The 20,420-nt window shown below is 37.2% G+C and overlaps 1 protein-coding gene and 1 long non-coding RNA gene across 3 annotated transcripts in view; one reads left to right on the top strand and one right to left on the bottom strand.

Moving 5' to 3' along the window:
• Sgcz (sarcoglycan zeta) overlaps positions 1–20,420 on the top strand; it is a 1,052,781-nt gene that overhangs the window by 679,099 nt on the left and 353,262 nt on the right. The gene's annotated exons all lie outside the window — the stretch shown is intronic.
• Positions 11,349–17,401, bottom strand: LOC116069168. The gene is made up of 2 exons (XR_004109882.1): positions 17,277–17,401; positions 11,349–11,764 (listed from the first exon to the last, which is right to left on the bottom strand). It is a non-coding gene; the product is annotated as an uncharacterized LOC116069168 (long non-coding RNA).

The following is a 20,420-nucleotide window of genomic DNA, read 5'->3' as shown; positions in this document are numbered from 1 at the left end:
AAACCTGGTGAAAGTGGGTGGAGTCATGACAGGATTGTGGTTATATCTTAATGGAGTGGATATTCCATCTCCTTATATGACTTTAGTGTGTGTCAAGTTGACACAAAGCTATCCAACACAAAAACCTTTTCCTATTATCTAATACAAAGTGGTTAGACCTGAAAACCTATAACCACAAACAGCAAAAACTTGAACCAGCAAGTTGTATTTACATATTTGTGAACACATATATATGATGTAATAATAATAATAATAATAATAATAATAATAATAATAATAATAATAATTTAAAAGAAAAGAGAAGTTATCGACTTGAGATAGGATACATTACATATGTGAGGGCTTAGAGGGAGGTACTTGAGAAAAGAAAGGGAAAGAAAATTTATGGAATTCCATTTTAATTAAAATTTGCATTAACCATTCTATGAATATGGAAATAACCAGTTGTTTAACCTGTATTAGCTGCACATATTAGCAAGAGTAGATGCATTAGTTAAACACATGCAAATGGTTTGCAAATATATAATCACTGCAATTAATACTTCCCTCTATATGCTCATCTTCTTAATCTCTATAAAATAAAAAGTAGGCTACTATTAATTATAGTCATATCTCACCCACTTACTCTTTTATCCAACTATGTTTTTATATTTATTTATCCAGCCTGCTCTCTATTCCCCTCCCAACCCTTTATAATCAATATTCTACACACACTGACTCTTTTTTTAGTTAGATATTTTCTTTACATGTCATATTTCCCAATTTCCCCTCCAAAAAAAAAAAAACCCTACAAATAAAAAACAACAACAAAAACAAACCCCTGTTCCCTCCCCACTCCCACTGCTCGTCACACCCTCTCTCACTTATTGGCCCTAGCATTCCCCTACACTGGAACACAGAACCTTCGCAGGACCAAGGGCCTCTCCTCCCATTGATGACCGACTTGGCCATCCTCTACTATATACATGCTGCCAGAACAATTAGTCCCACCATGTATAGTCCTTGGTTGGTAGTTTAGTCCCTGGGAGCTCTGAGGGTACTAGTTAGTTCATATTGTTGTTTGCCCTAAGGGGCTGCAAACCCTTCAGCTCCTTTGGTCCTTTCTCTAGCTCCTTCATTTGGGGACCCTGTACTCAGTTCAATGGATGGCTGTGAGCCTCTACTTCTGTATTAGTTGAGTACTGTCAGAGCCTCTCAGAAGACAGCTATATCAGGCTGGATTGTCCTTCCTTCAGTCTCTGCTCCATAGTTAGTCTCTGCAACTCCTTCCGTGGGTATTTTGTTCCCCCTTTTAAGAAGGAATGAAGTGTCCACATTTTGGTCTTCCTTCTTGAGTTTCTTGTGGTTTGTGGATTGTACTTCATGTATTCCTAATATCTGGGCTAATATCTACTTCTCAGAGAATTCATACCACGTGTATTCCTTTGTGATTGGGTTACCTCACTCAGGATGATATTCTCCAGATCCATCCATTTCCCTAAGGATTTCATAAATTCATTGTTTTTAATCACTGAGTAGTACTCCATTGTGTAGATGTACCACAATTTCTGTATCCATTCCTCTGTTGAGGGACATCTGGGTTGTTTCCAGGTTCTGGCTATTATAAATAAGTCAGCTAAGAACATGGTGGAGCATGTATCCTTATTACATGTGCAGCATCTTCTGAGTATATGCACAGGAGGGGTATAGCTGGGTCCTCTGGTAAAACTATGTCCAATTTCTGGAGGAACCACCAAATGGATTTCCAAAGTGGGTGTACCAGCTTGCAATCCCACCAGCAATGAAGGAGTGTTCCTCTTTCTCCACAACCTCTCCAGCATCTGCTGTCACCTGCTTCTTTCTATCCCAGCCATTCTGACTGGTGTGAGGTGGAATCTCAGGGTTGTTTTGATTTGCATTTCTCTGATGACTAAGGATGTTGAACATTTCTTTAAGTGCTTCTCAGCCATTCGGTATTCATCAGTTGAGAATTCTTTGTTTAGCTCTGTACCCCATTTTTAAATAGGGTTATTTGGTTCTCTGGAGTCTAACTTCTAGAATTTTTTGTATACATTGGATATTAGCCCTCTATCAGATATAGGATTGGTAAAGATATTTTCCCAATTTGTTAGTTGCCGTTTTGTCCTATTGACAGTGTCTTTTGCCTTACAGAAGCTTTGCAATTTTATGAGGTCCCATTTGTCAATTCTTTTTGTTTATTTGTTTGTTTGTTTTTTGTTTTTTGTTTTTTTGAGACAGGGTTTCTCTGTGTAGCCCTGGCTATCCTGGAACTCATTCTGTAGACCAGGCTGGCCTCGAACTCAGAAATCCACCTGCCTCTGCCTCCCAAGTGCTGGGATTAAAGGCATGCACCACCACTGCCCGGCCCATTTGTCAATTCTTGATCTTAGAGCATAAGCTAATGGTATTCTGTTCAGGAAGTTTTCGCCTGGGCCTATGTGCTCGATTCTCTTCCCCACTAGTTTAACCTATTAGTTTCAGTGTATCTGGTTTGATGTGGAGGTCCTTGATCCACTTGGACTTGAGCTTTGTACAAGGAGATAGGAATGGATCAATTTGAATTACTTCTACATGCTAACCACCAGTTGAGCCAGCACCATTTGTTGAAAATGCTGTCTGTTTTCCACTGGATAGATTTAGCTCTTTTGTCAAAGATAAAGTGACCATAGTGTGTGGGTTCATTTCTGGGTCTTCAATTCTGTTCCATTGATCTACCTGCCTGTCACTGTACCAATACCATGCAGTTTTTATCACAACTGTTCTGTAGTACAGCTTAAGGTCCGGGATGGTGATTCTACCAGATGTTCCTTTATTGTTGAAAATAGTTTTCCCTATTCTAGGTTGTTTTCTTATTCCAGATGAATTTGCAAATTGCTCTTTTTAAGTCTGAGAAGAATTGAGTTGGAATTTTGATGGAGATTGCATTGAATCTGTAGATTGCCTTCAGCAAAATGGCCATTTTTACTATATTAGTTCTACCAATCCACAAGCATGGGAGATCTTTCCATCTTCTGAGATCTTCTTCAATTTCCTTCTTCAGAGACTTGAGGTTCTTTTCAAACAGACCAATTTCCCTTATGAATATCGATGCAAAAATATTCAATTAAATTCTTGCAAACAGAATCAAAGAACACATCATAACGATCATCCACCATGTTCAAGTAGGCTTCATTCCAGAGATGCAGGGATGGTTCAATACATGGAAATCTATCAACATAATTCACTATATAAACAAACTCAAAGAAACAAAAACATATGATCATCTCATTAGATGCTGAAAAAGTATTTGACAAAATCCAATTTCCCTTCAGGCTAAAAGTCTTGGAAAGATCAGGAATCAAGACCCATACTTATAGTAAAAGCAATATACAGAAAACCAGTAGCCAACATCAAACTAAATGGAGAGAAACTTGAAGCAATCCCACTAAAATCAGGGACTAGATAAGGCTGCCCACTCTCTCCCTACCTATTCAATATTGTACTTGAAGTCCTAGCCAGAGCAATTAGACAACAAAAGGAGATCACAGGAATACAAATTGGAAAGGAAGAAGTCAAATTATCACTATTTGCTGATGATATGGTAGTATACTTAAGCGACCCTAAAAATTCTACCAGAGAGCTCCTAAACCTGATAAACAACTTCAGAAAAGTAGCTGGATATAAAATTAACTTAAGCAAATAGTGGCCTTCCTCCACACAAAGAATAAACAGGTAGAGAAAGAAATTAGGGAAACAACACCCCTCACAATAGTTACAAATAATATAAAATACCTTGGTGTAACCCTAACTAAGCAAGTAAAAGATCACATTGACTCTTAAGAATCAAGAGAATATCCCTGACCTCTTTCATTTACAACATTTAGTTTACATAGTTTCAGAAAATTATAAGATTTTAATCATCTAAGTTAGAATAAAATTCCATTGCAGAGGCTAAAGAGATGGCTTAACAATAAAAAAGTACTGTTGGCTCTTCCAGAGACCTTGGTTTGATTAGTAGGACCCACATGATTGTGAACCACAAGGATCTGTAAATTAAGTAGAGAAGAACCTGTTGTTCTCTTCTGGCCACCATTGACACCAGGATACATGCAAGCAAAGCAAACTGCACATAAAATTCAGTTTTAAAAATTAAAAAAGTAATCTATTGCAAAAATGTACTACTTTTTTTTTCCATTTATCCATGATGTTACAAAAGTTCTTCCATAGTTCAGGTATTTTAAATAATTTATAGTTATGTTCCCTCACAAAGAAAAGCACCAAGTAGGTCTAATGACCTGTATTAGTTACTGTCATATCACTAGATAAATTTACCAGAAAAAGACAACGTATGGGAGGAAAGATTTCTTGATTCATAGATTCAGAGTTTCAGTCTGTCATGGAGAAGAAGGCATGGAAGAGTGGCTGTGCCTGTGGCAGTGCAAATTAGTGGCAGATGCTATTCATAACATGGTAGACCTTTATCCCAAGAGAATGAAACTAATTAAGGACAATATAATGCATTCCAAGATTCACCTCCATTTACCAAACTTCTCCAGACAGGTATCACCCCCTGAAAGGTGCACGACATACCTCAAATAGTGCCAGAATTTGAAAATAGACTTTGAAAATGGAAATTATTAGGGGCCATTTCAGATGTTTCATTGCTTAGTAGTCATCTTCATTTCTACACATCTCTCTTTGACAATAAAATATATCACGATTTTGGCCTTCATCAAATTCACTATACTTATTTGAAATTTATAGATCAAGTTCTTCCTTATGATAGTAATCTCCTAGATCAATAAAAAAGCCAAATATGATCCATTTTAAATTTGTTTAGATGAGCCTGGTGCTGTTCTTGTAAACTAATCCCCTAATGAATAAAGGAGCCAAGCACTGGGCAACTCGGCAGGACTTCAGGGTTGGACTGAGGAAGAGAGGAAGCAGGAGAGAGATAGGTCCTTTTGGAACGGGGGACGGGATAAGGTTAAGATATACCTGCTAGAGTTCCCAGCATCATGGCAGATCTCCAAGCATGTGCCACCAGAAGAATCAGATTTTAATACGGCTTACAAGATTAGGTTTTAGTTGTTGCCCCCAGAGATTGAGTTACCATTGTTTCTAAACTAAGTTTATGTTGAGTTTTCCTTCATGTGGCAGCTCGTCTGGTTTCAAGAGAGAAAGGTACAGGGGCAATGCCTGAGTTTGCCTGATATGCACCACAAAGGTCGTGGGAGTTTTGAAGCATAGGGCTGGCATGGTAGCAACTCACAAGAGGGAGTTTAGCAAGCTGGGTGGAGAGATTGTGGAGTTCTGAGTCAGAGCCTCGACGAGCATAAAACAGGTCCACCATTGCCCTCCAGTGCATTGCCGGCCAGGCCGCCAGGGCTGAGAGTTGCAGGTCTTAGGGCGGGAATGTGTCAGGTTATTTTTTAATATTGCCAGCAACACAAATTAGTATGTTTATTTTGTGGTACTGAGATATTTACCATGGCATTGTCCTTTATTAAAGTGTTATTTAGTTAGTAAAGATTGGAGATCATGGAGGAATGGGGTGAGAGGCTAAGGAGTAGTAAGGAAAAGCTAAAGAAAAGTCCACAAATTCTCTTAGAAATGAAGAACTGAAAAAAAAGAGGAAGAAATGAATAAAATACCTGGGATCTTAAACATCCCTTGGCCTCCATAAGTGAGGAAAAAATCTATCTAAAATGAAGAAATAACTAATATTCATGCGCTTGTCTTACCTATTTGTGTTTGGCTATTGATGATTGCATTGTCTCTCAAAGAAATAGCCTTCCATTAGAAAAATAGGGCAGAAACATGTTCAGAAATATTTAAGGAAATGCCTTCAGTCCGCTTCAGTTACTGTCTGATACTCAAGAAATTATGTTCTTGAGCACTACAATGAAATGCCAATTGATTATGATGAGCATTAAGACTTACACTGGCATTTTAAAGCCCTGGATAAGATCACTATTGCTAAAGTATCGAATAGAAATTATACTCCATGATTATTGACTATGACCAATGAGTACAAGATTTGAAGAATCAGGCAGAAATTGTGATATCTATGGGAACAATTTTAGTACATTGTCTGAGATAAAAAAAATCATAGCTTATACAATTCACAAGTGTTGACTATGTGGACAATGCAATGGGCATCATGAAACCAGGCAGAACAATGTGGCCACTGTCATAAAGGGTAAGGAATGGTGAAAGAAAAAATGATTGACATCTGTATGACAAACCCACTCTAACATTCTAACTACATGATCTCACATTCAGCTCAGACACCATTACAAACGATGACTCTCATATAAAGCAGAAACACAAGTGAACTGAATATTACTTTGTTCTTGTACAAGACCTTAACCTGGAAAAATGACTTATGAAGCTCAGGGTATATACACCTCCTCACTCTTCTTTATTTTCGTGTCATTGTAGAAGTTGAAAAACATAGAACAGTTAAATAGCTTCCGGAATTATAAAGGAAATATAACTTCTTCCTTGTCTGTCTTGAATTTAAAATTACTACTTTCGTTCTTGTTGTTACTTTTAATGTCATTCACAATAATAGGAATGCAGAAAAGTTAAAGTTGACGACCTGACTTAGTTACTCAGTTTCCTTTTTCCATTTAAAATAATTTGGTTACTTGCCCCCAGGTGATGGTACATGCTCAAATTCTCATTCTGTTATTCTATAATGTTCTGGTTTATGATGCTTAGGGTTTTCTCCTATACAAATAATTTTATTCCTTTCATGCATGCTGTCTCTCAGTGTCTCTGTTATTCTGTCAATCTCTCTGTCTCTGTCTCCAAGTCTCCATCTGTCTCTCTATATCTGTTTTTTGTCTTCGCTCCCCACCGGCAACCCCACACATAGGCACACCAATAGTGAAGAACATATTCCTTTAACTTTTTCAATTATTCTAATGCTTAAGCACATATTTTAAAGTTGTATCCACAAAATATATCTTTAAACTACTTGTTTTTCATCTAGAAAAGTAAAGGATGAGTACCCTTAGACTTTGACCCACTCTCCTCTCTTTGAACGAGCACATTGTAATGACCAGCCAGTAGCTGATAATAAATCGTCATACTCCATGTTATTTTTTTTTTTTGACAAAATATTTTTCACTGAACCTCTAGATGAACAATTGGCTGTACTTTCTGGTTAGACTGGCTCGCCAGCAAGCCTCTGTGCTGCTGCTGTCTCTATTCTTCCAGATCTGGATTACAGGCACATGTCACGCCTGGCTTCTCATATGAGTGCTGGGCATGAAATGAAGGTCGTCCTGCTTGCCCAGCAAGCAATGCAGCAAAGGAAAAGCAATGTACCAAAGCAATGTGCCAAAGCTATCCCTGCTACTCCACATACTACTTTTTAAATACTAGCATTTAAGATCTTACACTTCATTAAGAAGTACCCTTAATTTATATAGTCTGCCAATGTATTAAACCACAGATATATTTCACAAAGAAAATCATAGAAGAAATTTGACCAAGTATCCCAAATAAGTCAGAAGTTCAAACCAAATTTGGAAGACTTAGTCAACATCTGCTTCTTAATGTATACATGGGAATTGAACAAAACAAAATGAACATTACAAAGAAAGAAAGACAAAAATAAAATAGCAAAGTAATATGTAATGGAAATATTAGCCTGGAGAGTAAAGTATGTGCATAACTTTCCTCATTTTAACAGAAAGTCTCATTTTTCAGTATCTAGGAATAAATGAAATTGAAAAGCAGAAAGAATTGGAGGGGAAATATTATGAATTAATGTAATCAGTTTTGCTAAATATATTTCTCCTTAAGTTCATTTGTATGTATGGATTATATTTTTATTATAGGCTAATTATAAGGAGAATATGATCTAAAATATACATTCCAAAAATATGCATATGCATATTTGTATATATATGTAATCATATAATATTAGTTAATGAAAAAAAAAAAAGGCCATGACTTTGAAAGAGCAAGGAGAGATATATGGGAGTGTGTGGAGGAGGAGAAAAAAGGGAGAAATGTATACACGGAGGGATACATGGCTCCAGCTGAATATGTAGCAGAAGATTGCCTTATCTGACATCAGTGTGAGGGATGTTCTTGGTCCTGTGGAGCCCTGATGCTCCAGTCTAGGGAGATAGTAGAGCAGTGAGGCTGGAGTGGGTGGGAGGGTCAGGGAGCACCCTCTTAGAGGCAAAGGGGAGGGAGAATCAGATGAGGGGTTTGCAGATGGGAATCCAGGAAATGGGACAACATTTGAAATGTAAATAATTCAATAACTAATAAAAAAAACTACAAAAAAAAAAAAGAAAAGGACATAAACATTGTCTCCTCTATGGCTGTATTGTGTAGGAGGCACAATGCTCAGCTTAATATACTCCCTTATCTCATTAAGACAGATTATTATTCTTAAATAAAAACTACACTTTCCTGTGTTTGAGTATATACCTCTTTATCTAGCAATTCCTTCTAGATAGCAATGCTTATAAAAGAAAATAGAATAATGAACTGCTCCTTATCTAATTATCATCCCATGCTTGCAAGATTCTCTTCATACAGTTATATGACCAGTGTTGACTAGATTAATCCCTTACTGACTGGCAAGAGAAAGAGAGAAGGGAAAGTTGGGAGACATCTGATGTAAGATGACAGAGCTAAACATGAATAAGTGGTACTGCTAAAAATTTCTGCAGGCAGAGAAAAAGTTACTCATCTGAAATAATTAAAATTTAAAGAGAACCTGGGCAGCCAAGTATGAAAAGCTCTAGAAAGCAGCTTCTCTACCCTTTTTTATGGCTCTCTAGTTATCTCCACTTTCCTTGTCAGCAGGCAGACAGGCTTTGCTCAGCTCTCTCTTAGATGATGCTCCCTCATAACTTCAATTTTCAGGTGACATCTCAATGGTCTCAACCAACCAACGCTGTCTTCTGGCCCTGAAAGGACACATCACCTTGGTGCAAGCCTGGACCAGTCTGACCACACATATACCTACCTGCCTTGATGTTCTGTCCTTCTCTTACTGCAGTTCCTTGGATTCACTGCTTTCTGTAGTATCCAGAAAGCTAAATGAACTAATGAACATATGCAGTACACTAGCTACTAGCACGATCCATGTGTTTTACATTCCCTTTGTTTTTATCTGTAGTGACTAGTTTCTTGAATTCTTGCCTTAATAGGATTTAGAGTAAACCAGTTAGAGTAGGTGTACATGTTTAATTCCTATACTTGGGAGGCAGAGGCAGATGGATCTCAGTGAATTCAGGGCCAGCGTGGTCTACAGAGTGAGTTCCAAGTGAAGTTAGTAATTACTCATGTTCAAAATAAATATATATTTTTAATCGTTTTGTTTAAACAAATCATCTATTACAAATTTCAGAAAGTACCATGAAAAGAAAAACATATTATGGCAATCAATACAACAGCACACTGAAATATATTAAAGGAAGCTGAATGACCAATACACTGTAACGTTTTCAGTTAAAAATCCATAATAATGTCATAATGAGCCTCTTCCTAGCAATAACTTACTATACCTATTATTAAATTATCTATTTGCTATCTTGAAATATTTTAAGTAGTTTACTGTACAAATTACTCTATTGAATAGAATTTAATATCAAAAAGCCTGAAAAACTCTGTGCTGGTAGAATATTCAGCTAACGCTAGTTCTTGACAAGGTAATACAGAATAAATTAATACACTCCTTGAAAAAATAGAAATAATAGTGTTGTCATTTGCTTGATAAATGATCTCAATCTTGTCAATAATTTATAAAAAATTAACACATATTAGCATCTTTTAGAAATGTAAAGAAAAAATTTATCTAGTATATACTAATAAAATGTATTTTTCTTCAATTTATTCTCCCTAGGCCTTTTAAGAGTATGCTTGTGAAGGCTCAAATAATTATTGTAAAACTATAATAAGTATTCAAATTCCTTCATATACTAGATCATGCAGATATTTTTAATATCTCTCAGATTAAGCATTTGGCAGATTAAAGATGTTGAACTCTTCAAATTGGGTAGAAAACCAGTCATTGCCTATTACACAGTCAATGTGAATTCATGTTTCACAAAAGAATTTACTGTAATTACTATTCCTCATAAAAATTCTACGTGATCCTGCCAGCCAGCACTTGCTGGCATCCACAACAGTGTCTAGGTTTGGTGATTGAATATGGAAAGGATTCCCAGGTGCTGCAATCCCTGGATTGCCCTTCCTTCAGTCTCTGCTCCACACTTTGTCTCTGCAACTCCTTCCATGGGTATTTTGTTCCCCCTTCTAAGAAAGATCAAAGTATCTACACTTTGGTATTCCTTCCTCTTGAGTTTCTTGTGGTTTGTGGATTGTATTTCAGGTATTCTGAGCTTCTGGGCTAATATCTACTTATCGGTGAGGGCATACCACATGTGTTCTTTTGTGATTGGGTTACCTCACTCAGGATAATATCCTCCAGATCCATCCATTTCCCTAAGAATTTCATAAATTCATTGTTTTTATTTACTGAATAGTACTCCATTGTGTAAATGTACATTTTCTGTATCCATTCCTCTGTTGAGGGACATCTGGTTTGTTTCAAGTTTCTGGCTATTATAAATAAGGCTGCTCTGAACATAGTGGAGCATATGTCCTTATTACATGTTGGAGCATCTTCTGGGTAATAATAACAATTCTAAATGCCCAAGAGTGGTATAGCTGTGTCCTTAGGTAGTACTATGTCCAATTTCCTGAGGAACCTCTAAACTGATTTCCAAAGTGGTTGTAACAACTTGCAATACCACCAGCAATGAAGGAATGTTCCTCTTTCTCTACAACTTTGCCAGCATTTACTATCACCTGAATTTCTGATATAGCTGTCTCCTGAGAGGCTCTGACAGTGCCCAACTAATACAGTAGTATAGGCTCACAGCCGTCCATTGGACGGAGCAAATCAATCATCAATGGGAGGAGAGGCCCTTGGTGTAGTGGAATGCTAGGAATGTAGAGAGGCCCCAGTGTAGTGGAATGCTAGGACCAGGAAGTGGGAGAGGGTGGGTTGGTGAGCAGGGGGTAGGGTTTTCTTTGGTGGGGGAGGGAAACTGGGAAAGAGGATATCATTTGAAATGTAAATAAAGAAAATATCTAATTAAAAAATAATTCTACATGCATTACATAATTCAGAAATGTGTTTCTACAAAGGGAATCTATTTAAATTTAATTATTGTCTGCAATGACGGAAATATTATGGAAATGCTGGAATAGTTCATCTCAAAAAAGAGTTTATCTAAGCCTTTTGTGGTTCACATGCAAAGAGTACTAAAGTTATTTGTCCTGGGAGGCATATTTAACATTCAGATCTCATGAATCAATCATAATACTGGGGAAAATTTAGATATATTTCTGTTTTGGAAAGGCAAGTGTATCGTAATTAGACCTCTAAATTGTAGATCCAAGTGCTCCATATACAGGTATGTGTATATGAAAAGTAAGCATAGAATAAGCTTTAATCTTCCTGCTGGATTTCACTACTAAGCCATTGAAGCTGACAGCCCTATGCTACCTTCAAAGAGGACTTCACAGGGAGTTCAGAACAGATGCTAAACAATATGGCATATCTGATTTCACAGAGCTCATGCATGCCAGCCCCTGGTAGGCTTTATGAGGTCAGAGGATTAGTAAAACTGTAGTCAGCAGGAATACAGGGTATGTAAGTAAAGAGAGCTAAGCAGGTATGCTGCGCTGAAGTCCTTCTGGGTTTGCCCCAGGTGTGTCTTGTTTATCCTTCAGCTTTTGCCTGTTTGGGAAGAAGAGAAAAATAAGGCTTGGATAATTCAACTCAAGAAATGAATTTTATAAACACTGAATAGGAAGTGAACGTGTATACTGAACAAAATGTGTACTATTCCTAATCTTAATGGCATGTAAACTACATATTAATGATCATAAGAATGATGTCTGATATATTCATACATAGATATGAAGCATGAAATACCCTGGTGGTAAATAATTCAATTATGCAAATGTAATTCTAATGTAATCTTGGTAAAGATGCTGTATATGAAATTAAGATTTATAAATTTTCCATGTCACTGAACTTTTTATGCAACACTTGCATTATCGGCCATTTTATCGTTTCAATTTGGGGACACTTTCTCAACAGAGAAAACAATATTTAGTTTTCACCACAACAGTGAAATTTTTATCTCAGGTTGACAATTCTAGAGACAGAAATGAAGAAACATATTAATGCTACATAATTTTTGAGAGTTTTGATAATGGCTGCCAATTACAGATGTTTGTGCCAAAGACTCTAGGCATGGTATATTAAGATTGACCATCTTTGCATATCATAAAAATAATTGAATTGATTTTGACACCATCTCACAATTACTCTGTTGTGCCCATTCATCCGAGTTCTCTGTCAGTTATGAAAATACTTGTATTGAGAATGTGCCAACATTTAGGCAAAGTATTTTAGTTAACTGATATTTTTTTCTTTTTTCATTATCAATATTGTATTTATTTATTTTATGTATTTGTAGGTACATAATATATACCTTGTACATCTTATCATACTAATAAATTGTTCAATATTTCCCAATATGATATATAATAATTTGAGTCTACAAATGTTTTTTATTTTTATTTTTTTACTCTCCAGATTTTATTACACACCTCCCCACTCCACCCTCCAACTATTCCACATTCCATCCTTCCTTCCCACCCCCTGTCTGCTCGAGGATGTCTCCACACACCATATACCACCCACCACCCCACCTAATCTCCAAACCCCCTGGGGAGTCCAGTCTCTTGAGAGTTAGGTGCATCATCCCTTATTGAACCCAGACCCGACAGTCCTCTGCTGTATATGTGTTTGGTGCCTCATATCAGCTGCTATATGCTTCCTGGTTGGTGCTTCAGTGTTTGAGATAGATCTCTGGGGTCCAGGTTAATTGAGACTGCTGGTCTTCCTACAGGATCGCCCTCTTTCCCAACTTTTTTAAACCTTTCCCTAACTCAGCTACAAGGGTCAGCAGCCTCTGTCCATTGGCTGGGTGCAAATATCTGCTTCTGACTCTTTCAGCTTCTTGTTGGGTCTTCTAGAGTGCAGTCATGCTAGGTCCATTTTTGTGAGCACTCCAAAGCCTCAGTAATAGTGTCAGGCCTTGGGACCTTCCCTTGAGCTGTATCTCACTTTGAGCCAGTCTTTGGATCTTCTTTTCCTCAGGCTCCTTGCCATTTCCATCCCTGCACTTCTTTCAGACAGGAACAATTAAGGGTTAAAGTTTTGACTGTGGGATGGCCACCCAACCCCTCATTTGACACCCTGTCTTTCTGTTGGAGGTGGGCTCTATAGGTTCCCTCTCCCTACTGTCAGACCTTTCTCTTTCTTTCTTTCTTTCTTTCTTTCTTTCTTTCTTTCTTTCTTTCTTTCTTTATTTCTTTCTTTCTTTCTTTTTCTTTTTGCATTAGATATTTTCTTTATTTACATTTCAAATGACATCTCTTTTCCCAATTTCCCCTCTCAAAAAAAACAAATAAAAAAAACCAAAAACCAAAAAACAACCCTGTTCCCTCCATTGCTCAGCCTCCCCACCTTCCGCCATGTTACCCCCCCGCCCCCGCTCACCAACTCACCATCTCCTATTACCTGGCCCTGGCATTCCCCTACACTGGGGCATAGAACCTTCACAGGACCAAGGGCCTCTCCTCCCATTGATGACCGACTAGACCATCCTCTCCTATATGTATGCTGCTGAAGCCATGAGTCCCACCATGTGGTTGATGGTTTACTCCCTGGGAGCTCTGAGGGTATTAGTTAATTCACATTGTTTTTCATCCTAAGGGGCTGCAAACCCTTCAGCTCCTTGGGTCCTTTCTCTAGCTCATTCATTGGGGACCCTGTGCTCAGTCCAATGAATGGCTGTGAACCTCTACTTCTGTATTAGTTGGGCACTGTCAGAGCCTCTCAGGAGACAGCTATATCAGGCTCCTGACAGCCAGCACTTGCTGCCATCCACAATAGTGTCTGGGTTTGGTGATTGAATATGGGAAGGCTTCCCAGGTGCTGCAGTCCCTGGATTGTCCTTCTTTCAGTCTCTGCTCCGTAGTTTGTCTCTCAACTCCATGGGTATTTTGTTCCCCCTTCTAAGAAGGAACAAAGTATCTGCACTTTGGTCTTGCTTCTTCTTGAGTTTCTTATAGTTTGTGGATTGTATTTTGGTAATTCCCAGATTCTGGGCTAATATCCACTTATCAGTGAGTACATACCACATGTGTTCTTTTGTGATTGGGTTACCTCACTCAGAATGATAAAGTCTGTCCCTTTGAGTCCTGAGAGTTTATAACCTCACAGGTCTCTGGTGCATTCTGAAGAGTCAAACCGAACTCCTACCTCCCGTGGTTGCCTGTGAACTTTTTCTTAGGTATTCTGTATTTTTAATTTTTTTGACTAATATCCACTTATTAGTAAGTACATGCCATGCATGTTCTTTTGGGTCTGTTTTAAACATAATGATAATGATTTTTTTCACTAATTGAGAATCTTACTTATTTATCCTGTTAGCAGAACATGATATTTTAATAACATTAATCATCAAACAATGATAAAGAGCTTTAAATTATATTTTTCTTCTCTGTGAAATAATGCTATAAGGGACATACATATTTATACTAAGTGCAGGAACATTGCAGTATCTTCCATCATTTACAACTGGTGTCATTTTATCTTATGAGTGGCATCTGGTATACATCTTAAGACTTGGAATGACTCTGCTACATTAGTCTACATAAAGTTGACATTAGCAATGGGAAATAGCTCCCATTTTTAATTTTGTCTGAACCTGGGATGCATTTATTTGGGTATGTGTTGTTGAAGGATACTAACAATTTCCATGTAGTGATGCATACGTGTGTAATGATGAGGTAACAATAAAATTAAACTATTTTATAGTATAAAATTAAACTATTATAAACCTTCATCATGTAAATTAGTAGATAAGCTTTGTCATAAGACATGAAAGTTACCTTTAGTATGAGTATTACTTTATATTTTTCATATAACATTTGTAAATTAGAAGTGACTAAAAAAATGACAAAAATTATATATTAGTTCATTCCAAAATTATCTAAATTGCTAGTTAGAAGTTGTTACTAGATTTTTTTCTCTGAAGAAACAGCAGATCCACAGCCTTCTCTTTCCCTTCCCCTCAAGCTGAGAGGTTGCCTCCAGGAAGTGCTCAGACCCAGGGACTCTGGTAAGATTGCCATTTTCTCTCCAGAGGGACATCAGATCCACAGCCCTCTCTGCCCCTTCCCCATAAGCAGAGAGCCTGTCTCTAGGGTATGCTCTGACCCCAGGACTCAGGGGCTAGGACAGATCCACAGCCCTCTGCCCAAGTTTTTACCATACGAGAGCTGATTTCCCAGAAGTGCTGACATAGGCTTACAGACCCATAGGAGGAACAAGCTCCAGACAGAGACAGCAAGAACATCTAACATCAGAGATCAACAGATGGCAAAAGGCAAACACAAGAATCTTACCAACAGAAACCAAGACTACTTGGTTTCATCAGAAACTAGTACTCCCACCACAGCAAGTCCTGGATATCCCAAAACACTGGAAAAGCCAAATTTGGATCTAAAATCATATCTCACGATGGTGATAAAGGAATTTAAGAAGGACATGAATAACTCCCTTAAAGAAATAACAGGAGAACACAGGTAAACAGGTTCAAGCCCTTAAAGAAGAAAGACAAAAAACCCTTAAAAAATTATAGGAGAACAGGAGTAAACAAATAGAAGCCCTTAAAGAGGAAACACAAAAATCCCTTAAAGAATTACAGGAAAGTACAACTAAACAGGTGAAGAAATTGAACAAAACCCTCCAGGACCTAAAAACGGAAGTAGAAACAGTTAAAAAATCACAAAGAGAGACAACTCTAGAGATAGAAATCCTAAGAAAGAAATCAGGAACCATAGATGCAAGCATCACCAACAGAATACAAGAAACAGAAGAGAGACTCTCAGGTGCAGAAAATACCATAGAAAACATTGACACAACAGTCAAAGAAAACACAAAATACAAAGACTTCCTAACCCAAAACGTCCAGGAAATCCAGGACACATTGAGAAGACCAAACCTAAGAATAATAAGTATAGAAGAGAGTGAAGGCCTCAAACTTAAAGGGCTAGAAAATATCTTCAACGAAATTATAGAAGAAAACTTCCGTAACCTAAAGAAAGAGATGCCCATGAACATACCAAGAAGCCTATAGAACTCCAAATAGACTGGACCAGAAAAGAAATTCTTCCTCTCACATAATAGTCAAAACACCAAATGCACAGAACAAAGAAAGAATATTAAAAGTAGTGAGAGAAAAAGGTCAAGTAACAAATAAAGGCATACCTAACAGAATTACCCTAGACTTCTCTCCAGAGACTATGAAAGCCAGAAGATCTTGGGTTGATGTTATACAGACCCTAAGAGAACACAAATGCCAGCCCAGGCTACTATACCCAGCAAAACTCTCAATAACCTTAGATGGAGAAACCAAAGTATTCCATGACAAAACCAAATTTACACAATATTTTTTTAAAAATCCAGCCCTTCAAACGAAAATAAAGGGAAAAGTCCAACACAAGGAAGGAAACTACATCCTAGAAAAAGAAAGAAATCTTCCAACAAAACTAAAGGAAGAGAGCCACATGAACAGAATTCCAACTCTAACAACAATAATAACAGGAACCAACAATTAGTTCTCCTTAATATCCATTAATATCAATGTAGTCAATTCCCCAATAAAAAGATATAGCCTATCAGATTGGGTACATAAATAGCACCCAAACCTTGTTGCACACAGGAAACCCACCTCAGTGACAAAGACAGACACTACCTCAGAATAAAAGGCTGGAAAACAATTTTCCAAGTCAATGGTCCCAAGAAAAAAGCTGGAGTAGTGATTCAAATATAGAATAAAATCGAATTTCACCCTAAAGTGATCAAAAAAGATAAGGAAGGACACTTCATACTCATCAAAAGTATGATCTACCAAGATGAATTCTCAATTCTGAACCTCTATGCTCCAAATGCTAGGGCATCCACATTCAATAAAGAAATTTAATAAAGCTCAAAGCATACATTGTACCACACAATAATAGTGAGAGATTTCAATACCCCACTCTCTGCAATGGACAGATCATGGAAACTAATTAATCAAAGACACAGTGAGACTAACAGAAGTTATGAAACAGATGGCTTTAACAGATATCTATATAACTTTTTATCCTAAAACAAAAGGATATACCTTCTTCTCAGCATCTCATGATACCTTCTCCAAAATTGGCCATAATATTGGTCATAAATCAGACATCAACAGACACAAGAAGATTGAAATAATTCCTTTCATCCTGTCAGATCACCATGGACTAAGGCTGCTCCTCAATGACAACATAAACAATAGAATGTCCACATTTACCTGGAAGCTTAACAACACTCTACTCAAGGAAAACTTGGTCAAGGAAGAAATAAAGAAAGAAGTTAAATAATTTCTAGAGTTTAATGAAAATAAAGCCACAACATACCCAAACTTATGGGACAAAATGAAAGAAATCCTAAGTAGAAAACTAATAGCTTTAAGTGCCTCAAAAAAGAAACTGGAGAGAGCATACACCAGCAATTTGACAGAACATTTGAAAGCTCTAGAACAAAAAGAAGCAAATTCACGAAAGAGGAATCAAAGGCAGAAAATAATCAAACTCAGGGCTGAAATCAACTAAATAGAAACAAAAAGAACTATACAAAGAATCAACCAAACCAGGAGCTGGTTCTCTGAGAAAATCAACAAAATATATGAACCCTTAACCGGACTAATTAGGGGTCACAGAGACAGTATCCTAATTAACAAGAACAGAAATGAAAAGGAAGACATAACAACAGACACTGAGGAAATAAAAAAAAAATCATGAGATCCTACTGCAAAAGCCTATACTCAACAAAACTGGAAAACCTGGATGAAATGGGCAATTTTTTAGGTAGATACCAGGTACCAAAATTAAATCAAGATCAGATCAAAAATTTAAAGAGTCCCATAACTGCTAATGAAATAGAAACAGTCATAATGCTAATGAATTAGAAACAGAAATAGTCTCCTAACTAAAAAAAGCCCTGGAAGAGATGGGTTTAGTGTAGAGTTTTATCAGACCTTCAAAGAAGACCTAATACCAATACTCCTCAAACTATTCTACAAAATAGGAACAGAAGGTACTCTATCCAATTCGTTCTATGAAGTCACAATTACTCTTATACCTAAACCACACAAAGACCTAACAAAGAAAGAAAACTTCAGACCAATTTCCCTTATAATTATCGATACAAAAATTCTCAGTAAAATTCTTGCAAACCTAATTCAAGAACACATCAAAATGATTATCCATCATGATCAAGTAGGCTTCATCCCAGGGATGCAGGGATGGTTCAATATATGGAAATCCATCAACATAATTCACTAAATAAACAAATTCATAGAAAAAAACATATGATCATCTCATTAGATGCTGAGAAAAAATTTGACAAAAACCAACATCCCTTCATGATAAAAATCTTGGAAAGATCAAGAATTCAAGGCCCATACTTAAACATAGTAAAAGCAATGTACAGAAAACAAGTAGCCAACATCAAACTAAATGGAGAGAAACTTGAAGCAATCCCCCTAAAATCAGGGACTAAACAAGACTGCCCACTCTCTCCCTACATATTCAATATTGTACTTGAAGTCCTAGCCAGAGCAATTAGACAACAAAAGGAGATCAAAGGGATATAAATTGGAAACGAAGAAGTCAAATTATCACTATTTGCTGATGATATGATAGTATACTTAAGTGACCCCAAAAATTCCACCAGAGAGCTCCTAAACCTGATAAACAACTTCAGCAAAGTAGCTGGATATAAAATTAATTCAAGCAAATCAGTGGCCTTCCACTACACAAAGGAAAAACAGGCTTGAGAAGGAAATTAGGGAAACAACACCCTTCACAATAGTCACAAATAATATAAAATACCTTGGTGTGACTCTAACTAAGCAAGTAAAAGATCTGTTTGACAAAAACTTCAAGTCTCTGAAGAAGGAAATTGAAGAAGATCTCAGAAGATGGAAAGATCTCCCATGCTCCTGGATTGGCAGGATAAATATAGTAAAAATGAACTTCTTGCCAAAAGCAATCTACAGATTCAGTGCAATACCCATCCAAATTCCAACTCAATTCTTCACAGACTTAGAAAGAGCAATTTGCAAATTAATCTGTAATAACAAAAAACCCAGGATAGCAAAAACTATTCTCAGCAATAAGAGAACCTCTGATGAAATAACCATCCCGGACTTTAAGCTGTACTACAGAGCAATTGTGATAAAAACTGCATGGTATTGGTATAATGGCGGGCAGGTAGATCAATGGAATAGAATTAAAGACACATAAAAGAACCCACAAATCTATAGACATTTGATCTTTGACAAAGGAGCTAAAACCATACAGTGAAAATAAGACAGCATTTTCAACAAATGGTGTTGGCTCAACTGGTGCTAAGCATGTAGAAGAATGCAAATAGATCCATTCCTATGTCCTTGTACAAAGCTCAAGTCCAAGTGAATCAAGGACCTCCACATCAAACGAGATACACTGAAACTAATAGAAAAGAAAGTGGGAAAGAGCCTGGAGCACATGGGCACAGTGGAAATTTTCCTGAACAGAACACCAATAGCTTATGCTCTAAGATCAAGAATTGAAATGGGAACTCATTAAATTAAAAAGCTTCTGTAAGGCAAAAGACACTGTCAATAGAACAAAACGGCAACCAACAAATTGGGAAAATAACTTTACCTAGCCTATATCTGATAGAGGGATAATATCCAATATATACAAAGAACTCAAGAAGTTAGACTCCAGAGAACCAAATAACCCCATTAAAAATGGGGTACAGAGCTAAACAAAGACTTCTCAACTGAGGATTACTGAATGGCTGAGAAACACCTAAAGAAATGTTCAACATCCTTAGTCATCAGGGAAATACAAATCAAAACAACCTTGAGATCCCACCTCACACCAGTCAGAATGGCTAGGATAAAAAACTCAGGTGACAGCAGGTGCTGGACAGGCTGTGGAGAAAGAGGAACACTCCTTCATTGCTGGTGGAATTTCAACCTGGTACAACCACTCTGGAAATCAGTTTGGCTGTTTGGTTCCTCCAGAAATTGGACATAGAGGACCCAGTTATACCACTCCTGGGCCTGTACCCAGAAGATGCTCCAACATGTAATAAGGAGACATGCTCCACTATATTTCTAGCAGCCTTATTTATAATAGCCAGAAACTGGAAACAACCCAGATGTCCCTCAACAGGAATGGATAAAAAAATGTGGTACATCTACACAATGGAGTACTACTCAGCTATTAAA

Source organism: Mastomys coucha, unplaced genomic scaffold (assembly GCF_008632895.1).
Source record: "Mastomys coucha isolate ucsf_1 unplaced genomic scaffold, UCSF_Mcou_1 pScaffold22, whole genome shotgun sequence".
Classification (NCBI taxonomy): Eukaryota; Metazoa; Chordata; class Mammalia; order Rodentia; family Muridae; genus Mastomys; species Mastomys coucha.
This window is presented reverse-complemented; position numbering and strand designations above follow the sequence as displayed.